The sequence below is a fragment of the Ursus maritimus genome, unplaced genomic scaffold, assembly GCF_017311325.1.
Source record: "Ursus maritimus isolate PB19 unplaced genomic scaffold, ASM1731132v1 scaffold_12, whole genome shotgun sequence".
Lineage (NCBI taxonomy): Eukaryota > Metazoa > Chordata > Mammalia > Carnivora > Ursidae > Ursus > Ursus maritimus.
Genome location: NW_024423564.1, coordinates 49,901,583 through 49,916,272, shown reverse-complemented (window position 1 = coordinate 49,916,272; position 14,690 = coordinate 49,901,583).

Below are 14,690 nucleotides of genomic sequence, written 5' to 3'. Positions count from 1 at the left end.
AGCGGAGGAGCCTGATGTGGGGCTCGATCCCATAACACCAGGATCACGTCCTGAGCCGAAGGCAGATGCTTAAAGACTGCGCCACCCAGGCGCCCCTGCTTTTTTTTTTTTTTAATTGGGATAAAATATATATAACATACAATTTACCATTTTGATCATTTCTAAATGTCCAGTTCAGTGGCATTGAGTACATTAACATTGTCGTACGCCATCACCACCATCCATCTCCAGAAATTTTTCATCAGCCCCAGCTGAAACTTTATATTCATTAAACAATACTTCTCCATTCCTCCCTCCCCTCTTCCACCCTCTGATAACCACTGTTCTACTATTTGTCTTTATAAATTTGGTCAAATTCTGGCTACCTCAAGTAAGTGGAATCATATCATATTTGTTCTTTTGTGCCTGGCTTAGCTAACATAAATGTTTAAGGTTCATCCATTTTGTAGCATGTATCAGAATTTCATTCCTTTATAAGGCTGAGTAATATTCTATTGTATGGGGGCGCCTGGGTGGCACAGCGGTTAAGAGTCTGCCTTTGGCTCAGGGCGTGATCCCGGCGTTATGGGATCGAGCCCCACGTCAGGCTCCTCCGCTATGAGCCTGCTTCTTCCTCTCCCACTCCCCCTGCTTGTGTTCCCTCTCTCGCTGGCTGTCTCTATCACTGTCTAATAAATAAAAGTAAAATCTTTTTAAAAAAATATTCTATTGTATGTGTGTATCAAATTTTACTTATCCATTCATCCATTGATGGGCATTTGGGTTTGTGGTATTCCTGGCACAGGGTTCCTAAATCCCTTGGGATTTCCTGAGTGCTAGGGCTGTCTTTTGTTATTCATAAAGAGCCCCTTTTGAGCGCACCCAAGTTTATGCTAATAAGATGATTTCGGGTGGGGACACTAAATAGCATCAAGATGGGCCTAGTGACCAGAAAAACAGATGATGAGAAGTTTGAAACTATCAGCCCTACCCATCCATCACTGGTAAAGTGGCAGGGAGGCTAATACTCTATAAAAACTCTTGAACACTGAGATTTGAAGAGCTGCTAGGTTAGTGAACACATCAAGGTGCTGGGTGTGTGGGGGGGGTGAGCTCAGAGAGGGCACAGAAGCTCTGCACCCCTCCCTCTGTACTTGTCCTGTGTGCATCTCTTCCAACTGGCTGTTCCTTAGCTGTATACCTTTATAAAGAGTCAGTAAACATAAATAAATGTTTCCCTAAGTTCTGTGAGTCATTCTACCAAATTATTGAACCCAAGGAGGGGGTTGTGGGAAGCCCAATTTAGAGCTGGTAAGTCAGACATACAGGTGACAACCTAGGCTTGTGATTAATGTCTGAAGTAAGGGGAGTCTTACGGGACTGAGTCCTTAAACTGTGGGATCTGATGCTGTCCTCAGGTAGATAGCATCGGAACTAAGTTACATTTGTGGGACCCCCAGTCAGTGTCTTCTGAGTATCTGAAGAAGTCCTTGATGTAGAAAATCTGCAGCCCCCCAGCACCACCACCAACCACCCTCTGGTGTCAGAAGTTTTGAAGGTAAAGAAAAATAGAGTTTTCTTCTAAAGGTTTTTTCTACTTTTTGGCTATTGTGGATAATGCTGCTGTAAACATTGGTGTACCACTATTTACTTGGGTCTCTGCTTTCAGTCCTTTTGAACATATACCTAGAAGTGGAATTGCTGGATCACACCATGATTCGAGGTTTAACTTTTTGAGGAACGAACCACCATACTATCTTCGTCAGCAGCTGTACCATTTTACATTCCCACCAGCAACGCACGAAGGTTCCAATTCAATTTCTCCATGTTCTTTCCAACCTTGGTTATTTTCCATTTTTGTTTGTTTTGTTTTCATAATAGCCGTCCTAATGGGCATGAAGTGATAGCTCGTCTCAGTTATAATTTGCCTTTCCCCAGTGATTAATGATGCTGGCATCTTTTTATGTGTCTATTGACTTTTTGCATATCTTCTTTGGAGAAATGTCTATTCAAGTCTTTTGCCTGTTTTTGAATTGGGCTGTTTTTGTTGTTGAGTATGAGGAGTTCCTTATACACTCTAAACGTTAACCTTTTATCAAATATTTGACTTAAAAGTGTTTTCTCACATTCTGTATGTTGCTCTCACTATTAGTGGTATCTTTTGAGGCACGATAATTTTTCATTTTGATGAAGTGCAATTTATCTATTTTTTTTCTTTCTTTGCCTGTGCTTTTGGGGTCACATCCAAGAAATCCTTCCCAAATTCATTGTATGATTAAGGGCATTTTGAATGGCCTGATTCCCTAGAATGGCTTTGTTATTGTTTTTCTTTTTGTTTTGCAAACTGAATCATTAGCATAACGATCACAACAAATTACGGTAAATCCCTGTGTCGTGTCACCTGAGTCCATAGATGTGTTGGGCCCTGTTACCAGTCCTGCCCTTCCTCCGAGAGCTGTAGAAATAGACAAAGGAGTACTCTAGCCCTTAGGGATCACGTCACTCACAAAATAAATATGTTAATAAATAATTACCAACACTAAGATATTTTAAAAGAACTTCACAAACCTAGTCTCGTTTTCTCTTGTAAGAGCACAGCAGGCCCAAGACAGTGGTGAGAGTAATAATAGGTGACATCGCTAGCACATTTAAATGTGCTAGATAATGTTGAAAGCATTTTATTTTTTAATTTTAAAAATTTTTTGTTAAAAGCATTTTAAATCTGTTAACTCATTTAATCTTTATACAACCCTGTGAGTTAAATACTATTATTATTGACAATTTAAAGGCTATAAAATTGAAGTGTAGAGACATTCATCAGTAACTTGCCCAGGATCACACAGCTAGTTTGTACTAGAGTCAGGATTCAAGTCCTGGCAGACTGTTCGAATCCCTGGTTTTCACCACTACGTCATACCACCTCTCTGTGATCAGTGATCCCAGGGGACACCCCTGAACACCAAACACATTCCTGTTTACCATGACATGTATTCCAATATTTAAAAACCCACTGTATCTTGTAGAAAAGAAAGATGTACGGTTGAGATCTCTTTTAAATTTAAAAATAAATTTTTTCAATTTATTCAACACATAATTACTTTATGTCTACTATGTGCCAGGCACTGTTATAGATAGTTGGGATACACCAAGGAGGTTTCCTGCTTGGATGAAGTTTACAATCTAGAGAGGAAGGTCGAGAGTAAACAAACTGGTGACCACCTACTATAATATCTATTCATAATATGTGCTGTGGAGAAAGCAGAGTGAGAGGACACAAGGTGATGAGGAAGGATATTTTAGTTCAGCTGGTTAGGAAAGAACTCTCTGGGGAGGATACCCTTGAGCACAGACATAAAGAAGTGAGGGAAGGAACTATGTGGTAAGAAGCTCCAGAGCCAGACTGCTTGGTTCTATGTGACCTTGGGAGAGTTTCTGGAATTTTCTGTATTTTGGGTTTTCTTATGGACTGAATGTTTGTGTCCATCCAAAATTCACATGTTGGAATCCTTACTCCCAATGTGGTGGTATTAGGAGGTGAGACCTGTGAGAGGTAATTAGGTCATAAGGGTGAAGGCCTCGTACATGGGATTAGTGTTCATATAAAGGAGACCACAGGCAGCTTTCTAGCTCTCTTTCCACCATGTGACGACACAAGATGTTGGCAGCCTGCAACGTGGAGGAAGGCTCTCACCAGCACCAGACCATGGTGGCCCCCAGTCTCAGATTTCCAGCCTCCAGAACTGTGAGAAATCAAAGACTGGGTAGTCTTTGGTAATTTGTCGTAGCATTCTGAACTGACTGAGACAGGTTCCTTTATCTGTGAAACAGAGATACTAACAGTAATTGCCTCACAGTGTTGGTGAGGACAAAATGGTTTACCTGTACGTCATTGATTCTAAGACCTTGTTTGTCTTTCTGTTTTAACATCTCAGAATGAAGATGTTCTTACAACGAATGGGGCTTACCCCTGCTGATGTCCATGCAGCAGTCCTGCTAAGGTCATTGACTGGTCATCGGTTAAGACTGTTGCTGTTCCCGGTGGTGCAACAAGATACTCACAATTGCTCCATGTTTCAGGCCACAAGCCATTAAAGACATTTTTAGGATGCAACCTGAATCCTGATTGTTGGAAAACATTCTATGACACCTTATAGCAAGATTCCAAAAAACTCTAGTATCAAAACTGGAGAATGGGTGTCAGTGGCTTGGAACAGGAATCAAAACTTACTGAGAATAGATCGTCTCTAAAAGTAAACATGTTTTAGAAATGCATTAAAGAACTTATTTCACTAATATTTTTATTTAAAAAAAGATTTATTTATTCATGACAGATGGGCGGCGGGGGGGTGGGGGGACACAGAGACACAGGGAGAAGCAGGCTCCCTGCTCAGCGGGCACTCGATCCCAAGACCCTGGGATCATGACCTGAGCTGAAGGCAGATGCTTAACCAACTGAGTCACCCAGGCATCCCTATACTTTCCTTTTTAGGTGTGAACATTTGTGATCTCTGCTTTTTTTTTTTTTAAAAATGCGTTAAAATAAGTGCCATCTTTGATAGGCATAAAATGAAAATTCAAAGTGCAAGAATGCATTGTTCATGTTTAATTAGCATATTTGTTCATAGTGGCTCATAAAATAATAATGTGTTTTATAAGCAAAGCATCTTAGCATCAGCGAAATGTAGGTGAATCTTTTAGAATAGTGCCTATTACTAAGTAAAAGAAGCCAGTCATAAAAGGCTATATACTGTATGATTCCAAATACACGGCATTCTGGAAGAGGCGAGGCAATGGAGACAGTGAAAAGATCAGTGGTTGCCAGGGGTTGGGAAAAAGGGATGAATGGGTGAAGCACAGAGGACTTTAGGGCAGTGAGACTACTCTGCACGGTACTACAGGGTTGGATACGAACCCACAAAAGGTACCCCAAAATGAACCCTAACGTAAGGTATGGACTTTGATTCAATTTATTTAAATAGTTATAGTCAATGTAGGTTTATCAGTCATAATAAATGTACCCTCTGGTGGGGGATATTGATAATGGGGGAGGCATACCCCATGTTGTATATGAGTAATCTGTGTACCTTTTGCTGCAAACCTAAAACTTTTCTAAAAAACTGAGGGCTTCAGAGGCGAGGGGGTGGGGGAATGGGATAGGCCGGTGATGGGCATTAAGGAGGGCACGTATTGCACGGTGCACCGGGTGTTATACGCAAATAATGAATCATTGAACTTTACATCAGAAACCAGGGATGTACTGTATGGTGACTAACATAACATAATCAAAAATTATTATAAAAAAAGAGTTTGGGAAATAAACAATTTGGCAAATAAAAAAATTTAAAAAAATAAAAAATAAAATTTATTTTTTAAAAATCTGGAAAAAACTACAGATTTCTAAGAATATTTGTCCAGTCGTTTTTCTCTGCCCTATTGTGTTATCCATCTCCCATGACACACACAAAATAAACAAGTAAGCACGGGCCCTAAGGAGATAGGAAAATCCCTCCAAGTTGAGAAGAGAGTGTTCTAAGGAATTCAAGACAGAAACTGGTGCGGAGATTTGAAAAGTGGCACCAATACCCCTCCTTCCTTCAACTTCAAGATGGTGGATATAGGGGATGATAGTGCACTCAGAGAAACAGGAAGGGTTTGGACGAGGGGAGGCCTATGCTCTGCTTCTCATCAGCCCTGGGAGATAGGGAGCACCTGTGGAGTTCTTACACCGTCACACTCATGGGAGTAGAATGGAGATGCTGTGTGAGGTACACGGGCTGATGGACCAGAGGTGAACTCAGCTCCTTCACTCACCAGCAGAGCGCTGAAATTAGCAGAACATTTCTGGGATAGCCAACGGGATTGTGGATGTGACACGGAAAGACAGAGGAGCTGGGGATGCCTGCGGACGAGGATAACCCCCATTATATATGCTCAGTAGGCTCTGAGGACCCCCAGAAACCTAGATGCCATGTCAGAAGGAAAAAGGTTGATGAAAAACTCTAAAGGGATAAGTTCCCCTAAAAGAACCGAAGGTGTCAAAGTTAACTCTGAACTGGCAACACTGTGTCTTGTTCTTGATGGAGTAGGGGCTTAAGGAAGAAACCATGGTTAGTTCTGAGAGGAAGAAGGGTAGTTCCAAGAATATGGCTTGAGAATACTTACCTGCATATGCATATATTCTTAGAAAAGCCATTAATTTGGAGGAATTATGAGTGGGAAATAGTGTCTTCTAAATCCATAATGTGAAGAAAAATTTGTTCAACTACCAAGGAATTTCCCTTATTTTGTAGTTACTTTCTTAGAGGAATATAGAAAAAGGGTTTATCAAAATCACAAAAGAATAATATTGGGCTCTTTTGAATGTTCCCCTTATCTCCAAAAGAAGAATTCTACATTAAACTTTTGCAATTTAGTGATGCACATACTTTTTATTGTGTTCATCGGGAGGCTCGGGGATACCAGCCACTTTTTTCTACCATGGATTTATTGACATACTAAAGAAATACTCAGGGAAAGCTTGTTTCCTTTTAAAAAAAAGTATGAACTCCTCCCAACTATACAGAAATTCCAGCAGAAGATTGAGGGTCACCAAGGACACAGCAATAGATTTGAGAAAGTGTTGTGGGATAATGTGCAGAAAGAAAAGGCTCAAATGTTGTATGTAAAAAAGGAGGTGAATGCCAAATTGTGTGATGAACGCAAGAGGATTGCAAATGGAGTGTGGGAGTTAATCCTTGAAATTCATGAGCAAGTCTGGACCTGCCCAGGAAGTCACGGATGGTTATGTCATGAAAAAACGTTTCATTCACAATAAGGAGTTTCATAAGCAAAACTTAAAAGAAAAATGTTATAAATTGTGCATTTCTTAATTTCCGATTCTTTGTGATTGGCACACACAGGGCTTCATGGAGAAGTCTGTGACAAGGCTTAGATGAGGCGTGCGCCTCTCACCTTCTCTCATTGCCGGGAGTAGTTCTGAGCTTCCCCTCTTATTGAACCGTAAATTTCACATATCCCAGAATCAAGAGCCGGGAGAGACAAGGGCAGCTGCAAGCATTCATGAGCAGCACGTCGTTCCTGTCTTAGGTCCTTTGCTTCAGTAAACAAGTCCACTTGGGAGATGGCCAACGGTGGGTGTTGCTGGGACTTCCTTCAGCTGCACCAACACAAAGAAGTCTTCTATTTTTTTTTTTTAATTTTTAATCTTGTTCTCATTTGGATTACACACAGTTGTTAGTTTAAGAAATATATGTAAATTAAAAATTCTATGTTTCAGACTATTTTTCCATTTTGTAGTTTTCAGCAGTTTTCCCACTCACGCCCTTTTCTGTCCCAGATGCAACTCAAGATCACACATTGCATGTAGTCATGTCCACAGGGTCCTCTCCAATCTCCGTGACAAGAATTTTTAATAACTGAAAAATTTTCTAAAGATTTTATTTATTTATTTGAGAAAGAGAGAATGAGAGAGAAAGAGAGAGTGAGAGAGAAAGAGAGAGAGCACGGGCAGGGGGAGAGGCAAAGGGAGAGGGAGAAGCAGACTCTCCACAGAGCAGAGAGGACCCCGGGATCATGACTTGAGCTGAAGGCAAACACTTAACCAGCTGAGCCACCCAGGTGCCCCCGAAATTTTTAGTATAAGTTTTCTAATCTATATAAATTAAAAACAAGAGGATAAAATGCCCCAAAGTTAGATATAGCTATTACATATGTTGAGAATGATTGAGAAAAAGTGATGAAGTATCTTCAACTGAAAACACTAATGACTTTACACTGAATAAAATTCAACTCTTATCATGCACAGTCCTGCGAGTTTTGAGAAACATATCCACTTGTGCAACCATAGCAACCAAGGTATAGAACAGCTCCAGCAGCCACAAGAATCTCTTTATTCTGCCACTTCAGAGTCAGGTCCTTAAAACACTCAGCCATACTCTCCCCTAAAACACTCAGCCCATGGTGACTAGTTTACTGACCTAACGTTATGCATATATTCCCTTAATATCTCTTAATGTCTGTAGAATGTGTAGTGATGTCACTGTTCCCATTCCCAATACCGGTAACTTGTGACTTCCCTTTCTGATCAGATGTACTGGCAATGCATCAATTTTACTGATTCCTGACAATCTAAGAATTTTTTATTTTATTGATTTTCTCTTCTGTTATTCTATTTTATATTTCATTGATTTTTGTACAGATCTTGATTATTTCCTTCTTCCCTTGTTGGTTTAATATGTTCTTTTTCTGATTTCTTAAGATGGAAGCTCAGCTTGTTGATTAGAGATTCTTCTTGTCTACTAAACATTTATTTCTAGCAATATTAAGCACAGCTTTAGCTATGTTCCACCCATTTTATACATTGTGTTTTATTTTCATTCAGTTAAAAATATTTTCTATTTTCCACTGAGTCTTGCCCTTTGAGGCATGAGTTACTTAGAACTGTGTTGTTTAATTTCCAAATTTTTCAAGCTCTTCTAGGTATTTTTCTGCTCATTACTAGTTCAATTTCTGAATGATAACATGTTTTGTGTGATTTTAATTATTTTTAAATTCATTAAAATTCAAGTGGGTGGGGTGCCTGGGTGGCTCAATCGGTTAAGACTCTGCCTTCAACTCTGGTCATGATTCTGGACTCAATGGATGGAGTGCCAAGCCAGTGTCAGGCTTCATGCTCAGTGGGGAGTCTGTTTTTCCCTCTCCCTCTGCCCCTCCCCCTGCTCGTGCTTTTTCTCTCTTAAATAAAATCTTTAAAAAAATAAAATAAAATTCAAATATGTGTTATGCATACATAATTTTATGTAGAAAATGGTTTATTGTGTACTTCCTCCTGCACTTGAAAATAATGTGTATTCTACTCTTCTTGGAAGGAGTGTTCTGTTAATATCCATCAGGTCAGGTTTGTTGATAGTGTTGTGCTGTTTGTATCTTCTTTATCCTTAGTGGTCTTTAAAATCTATTTGTTTTATCAATTACTGAGAAAGAAGTATTGAAGTTACCAGTTGTAATTGTGGATTCATCAATTTCTTCTTTATTTTATCAATTTTTGCTTCAGGTATTTCAAAAGTCCCATTGTTAGGGTCATATATGTTTAGAATTGTTATGTCTTCTTGATGAATTGACCATTTTATCATTATGGAATAATGTCTGTCATTATCCCTGGTAATATTTCTTGTTCTCAAGTCTACTTTGTTTGATATTTATCTTCTCCAGCTTTCTTTGGATTAGTGTTACTTATCTTCCATTTTATAATTTTTAACCTGTGTTTAAAATTAGTTTTTTTTTATAGATAGCATAAAGTTGAGTTGCTCACTTATCCAATCTGATCAACTCTTTTAGTTGATATGTTTAGACTACTATGTCTAACATAACAGTTGACATATGTTTTAGTAAAACCTACCATTGTTGTTTTCTACTTGTTCCACGCATTCTTTGCTCTTGTTTTTCCCACCTGTTTTGGATTGAGTATATTTTCACTTTCAATATTACCTCCACTTTTGGTTTATTATTCACAAAACTTTTTAAACAATTTTATTTTTAATGCTTGTCCCAAGGTTTACAATATTTTTCATTTAAAAAGCATGTTTCCGGGGCACCTGGGTGGCACAGCGGTTAAGCGTCTGCCTTCGGCTCAGGGCGTGATCCCAGTGATCTGGGATCGAGCCCCACATCAGGCTCTTCTGCTATGAGCCTGCTTCTTCCTCTCCCACTCCCCCTGCTTGTGTTCCCTCTCTCGCTGGCTGTCTCTATCTCTGTCGAATAAATAAATAAAATCTTTAAAAAAAATAAATAAATAAAAAGCATGTTTCCCTAAAATAAAATTCTACTACTTCAAGGATTATTTAAGAACCTCATAGTACTTGCTCCCAATTCCTCCATCCCATATTTGATCCTGTTGCTGTCATACATTTTTCTTCTACACGTGCCATGATGTGTCTCTGTTAATTTTACTTTGGACAGCCAATTATTTTTTAGAGTGATTAGAAATAAAAAGAAAACTTTTTAATTTATTTTTATTTTCACCATTCCCAGAAATCTTCACTCTTGTGTACATCAAAGTTTCTCTCTGATAGCATCTTCCTTTTGCCTGAAGAGTTGTCTTTAGCGTTTCTTATAGTACAAGTCTGCTAAAAAGAATTCTCTTGGCTTTTGTTTACTAATTCTTTCCTCAGCTGTATTGATTCTCTTGACGGGTCCATTAAAATTGTTTTTCATCTCTGTTACCCATTTTTTTTCAAGCACTTCTATTTGGCGTCCTTTTTCAGTTTCAATTCTCTGGGTTGATGACATTCCCCATCTGTTCATGTGTGTTGTTCATCTTTTCTCCTAGAGTCTTTAATATATTAATCATTGTTAATTCAGATTGATGCCTGATGATTTCAATACCTGGGGAATCTCTGGGTCTGGTTCTATCAATCGCCTTCTCTCTTGGCAGTGGGTGTTGTAACTTTTTGCACGCAGGATGTGGTATGGAGAACAGTAGAGAGTGAAGCCAATATTATTTATGCCTGCAAATAGGAATACCTCATCTTCTGCTGGTGTTTGAGCAATATGGTCAGAAATTCAGCTCGTTTCAATTTTATTCTTGTTTCTGGGCCTCACCAGTTTAATTCTTGTAGTATTACCTGTGCTTAAGGTGGAGGCTGGTTTGCCAGGTGGTTTTATCAATGTTGTTGTTCTACCCTCAGCTTTAGGCCTTCCTTGTGTACCTACATACCAGAGAAGTCGCCTCTCTAATACTCTTGCCTTTCGCTCAGCAATAAACTGCTATTGCTTGTTACTTGTTGGCTGCTGGCGTGGTAGTGGTAGTGGGGTATGGGGGACACTCTTTGTTGCCCTGTTTCTGCCTCACTCTTAGGCACTACATTCAAGGGTCTCAGAGTTGGAGCTTTCTTGACGATCTTGCCCTTCCCCCAAAGTAGGTAACCTCAAATAGTCTACAGTTTTCTAACCCTCCTCTAGTCATGGAATTTTTTCTTTTTCCCTTCCCCCAGCTGAAATGGATCTTCACCTGCACCCTGTGGGCAAGAGGGTTTGCTGCCCTTCCATTGACAGTTTACATATTTGTTCCTTAGAAGACAAGGGTCTGGATAGGATTCTGTGCTTTGTTCATAGCAGTGGCTTCTCCCCTGTCCAGGCTCTCAAGAAAAGTTAGGATTTTGTTGGATTTTTTGGAATCTTCTGTTGTAAGTTAAGAGCAACATTCTTAAATCTTTAAAAAAAAAAAAAAAAAGCAACATTCTTTTCAGCTTATCTACATCCCAGATGGAAACTAATAAGTCTCCAGATATATAATTTTTTACTGTTCTTTTGTTTCTTTGCTTACAAATTTAACACATGATCACTATTAAAAGTTTCAGCCACCTTAAAAAATTAAGTTAATTAGAAATAATTTCACACAAATACAACTCCTTCAAGATTTATTTTTCCTGGCTCAATTATAAGCTTTGGAGAAAATGGCTATAAATTTGAACTAAGGTATAGTAACTCTGGACCTCAGGGTAAGGTGCTAATGCAACATTGGGTAAGAATCTGGACATGAAAACATACCACCTCACGATGGACACGATTCAATCTAATATTATGGAATGAGCGTTCAGTAGTGAGCCATTTGGAAATGATCAAAGCATCAGTGCTCATGGACATAAATTTCCTAGTTCTCTATTTAAATGTATCTGAAAGTAGAACTCTTCCCCTGTTGTATCTCTAGCATCTGGAACAGTGCCTGGCACATAATGGTCACTCTACAATTTCTTCTATGAATAAATTAATGACCGAGAAAGTCCTGTGTTTCTTGCACAACCAATTTTGAAGCTTCAAGGAGACACTGGACTTTCTGCTGTTTATAAGAGTATATGAGAGTTTCAGTCATTAATTGAAGAGGTAAAATTAAAATGACAAATTATATCTCAGGCTGGTAAACAGATAGTGTAGTTGTGTTTCTTTAATTGAGATTCATGCTGTTTTGTAAACTTCATTTTCAACCCATTATTTGTTTTGGACAAATTCCAACCAAAAAGAAGCAAATAAGGGAAATTAACTTAGAAAATAAGTGGTGGAGGGGCGCCTGGGTAGTGCAGTCGTTAAAGCGTCTGCCTTTGGCTCAGGGCGTGATCCCGGCGTTCCGGGATCGAGTCCCACATCGGGCTCCTCTGCTAGGAGCCTGCTTCTTCCTCTCTCACTCGCCTGCTCTGTTCCCTCTCTCGCTGGCTGTCTCTCTGTCACATAAATAAATAAAAAATCTTTAAAAAAAAAAAAAAGAAGTGGTGGAATAAAAATTTTAAAGAAAGCATGAGGGAAGAGTAATTCACCAAAAAGTATAATTAAATACCTTCTATTTGTTTAGCTTTATGCTAGGCACTGTGGAGTGCAGGTGCAAAAAAGTATTAGAAAGAGTTTCATTAAATAGCTACAACAGAATTGGACAGAAGTTGATAGAGAAATAAATCAAGAGGAAAAAAAAAAAGCCAGATCTGCACAGACATGTGCCTTATTGATAAAAAATTTAAAAATTCAAAAAGAATTAGACAAAGAAGTTAAACAAAGCAACTGAGACCCATCATCTATGAACCTTCTAAGACTCCAACTATAGAGATTTATTGATCATTTTAAGTCATCAAAGAATTTCCAAAAAATATTGATCTACAGTAATTAATTACCTTTTCTCTGGATAACCTACCTCTGTGAATTTAAAATATTCTCTCACAATAAGTTGTGTTCTCATCTAACTTGTTTTTCACAATAAAAAATAAATCTTAAAAATGTCAGTTTCTGTGCTGCCACCTTAACCTACTGTCACAGTCAGACCATGTTGCCTTGGCAACTTCACAAGACAAAGTGCGCTGCTGGGTCTACCTGTGATGTCATGCAGACGGCCTTGTCTCAGCAGCAGAATGAAATGGTTGCTCTCTCCTTAGCTATTTTTTCTGGACTGTCTCAGCATCATTATTCATAGGAAGGATCACACAATGTCTGTTTTGAATGTGGTATTCTTTTAAGTATTAGATTGTTCTAGAGTCCTTCACCTTTCCTCCTTCATGTCAGTCAATCAAAGCAGGACTGGAATATAGGGGCTCCCTGGGTTTCTGCAGTTGATCCTGTTTGTTGCCTACGTAGCACCCATTCCTTCCTTCCTCCTTCCTAAGTTTGTTTAGGTAGCCACTGCTTGCCTCTCCCTGGAAGTCATGATTGTGACTTTAGAATAGCTTAACTTATCCGCGCTCCAGAAATGGATTCTAATAACTAAGCCAAATATAGTAATTCTACCCCACAGCGAGTGATTTATGCAGGGACCCGGGTTTAAGCAAATCAGTGCACAGGCATTTCCCTGTGACTGTACTGGTACAGGATTGAGCATATGATCAAGTCGGCTCAGATTATACAGAAAAATTTCCATTCGAGGTTTGGAGGAAAGAATCTCTCTCACTGGTTAGACAAGAACCAAGAATTCTTTTTGCCATAATTACGGTGAACAAACAGGTTGAGAGCATGTGGGATGCAACCTAAAACTGACACCTGGGAAAAGGGCAGAGCAGAGAGAGGAGCACAGTAATAGAGTCAGAGCCCTTGACCGTGCCTTGCTTGCAGACTGTCCCACTGCTGGCCTTTTTATTATATAATATAATGCATCTTATTATTGTTTAACACAGTTTAGAATCTAGAGTCAGAGTTTCTTATAACCAGGAGCATTTTTTTTATTTTTTGAGAGGGAGAGGAAGTGGAGGGGCAGGGGGAGAAAGAATCTTAAGCAGCTTCCAGGCCCAGCATGTAAGCCTGATGCAGGGCTCGATCTCACAACTCTAAAATCATGACCTGAGCCTAAATCAAGAGTCAGATAAGGGCTTAATGGACTGAGTCACCCAGGCGCCCCAACCAGGTGCATCTTAATTCACACAGTTTCAGTATATAGTAACAGATATGTCATCTTGGATACACCCATTCATGTCTTTGGGAATTAGTTCTTCCATTGAACAATTAAGGGTTTGGAAAGGAGTCCTCTAAATTGTGCTAATTTTCTAAACTTCCATGTCTAAAAGATAAACCACAGTTCTGGGCACCATGTCGTTTTTAAAACAATATAAGAAGTCAAGCGTGCAGTTAAGGCCCAAAGTTTAGGGCAAGAGACACTACAAAGTATGACACATTTTAAGAACAATGAGGCATCAGAAGTTTACCTGAAGGCACCAAAACTGCCCAAACTCTAGTTGTTACAAGAAGAACCAAGAAAAGGAAAAGGTAGTGAGCGAACGTTTTGGAAAGTGCGCAGTTTGCAAAAAGTGGCTGTTTCCTTCCTCACTATCACCTGTGGAGGAGGGCTGGCCAGTGGCTTCATAGCTCAGGGGCCTCTGGTAGACTAGTTCATAAAGATTGGGGGTGCCTGCAATGAGGGGAGATCTGAATTGATTCCCAAGTAGAAACCTGCATGGCTGGCGGTTTATTAATCTGTCCCTTTATCACCATGAACAGAGGAATAGAGAACTAGAGCATAGCGGGGCTGAGAAAGGGGCCCGAGAAGCAGCCTGCCCGGCAGATCCCTGAGACCCCTGTGCATGGCACCAAGAAAGGCTTTTGGGCTTAACCTAGGCTGCCTGCTGGATCAGGGAGCCCAAGCGAGACGGAGTACCTTTTGGGGGGCCTGGGGGAATGAGTAAGTGGAATTAAGACCGGGTTTCCCAAATCATGGCGTTGTGTAAACAAGAGACGTCCTGCTGTCT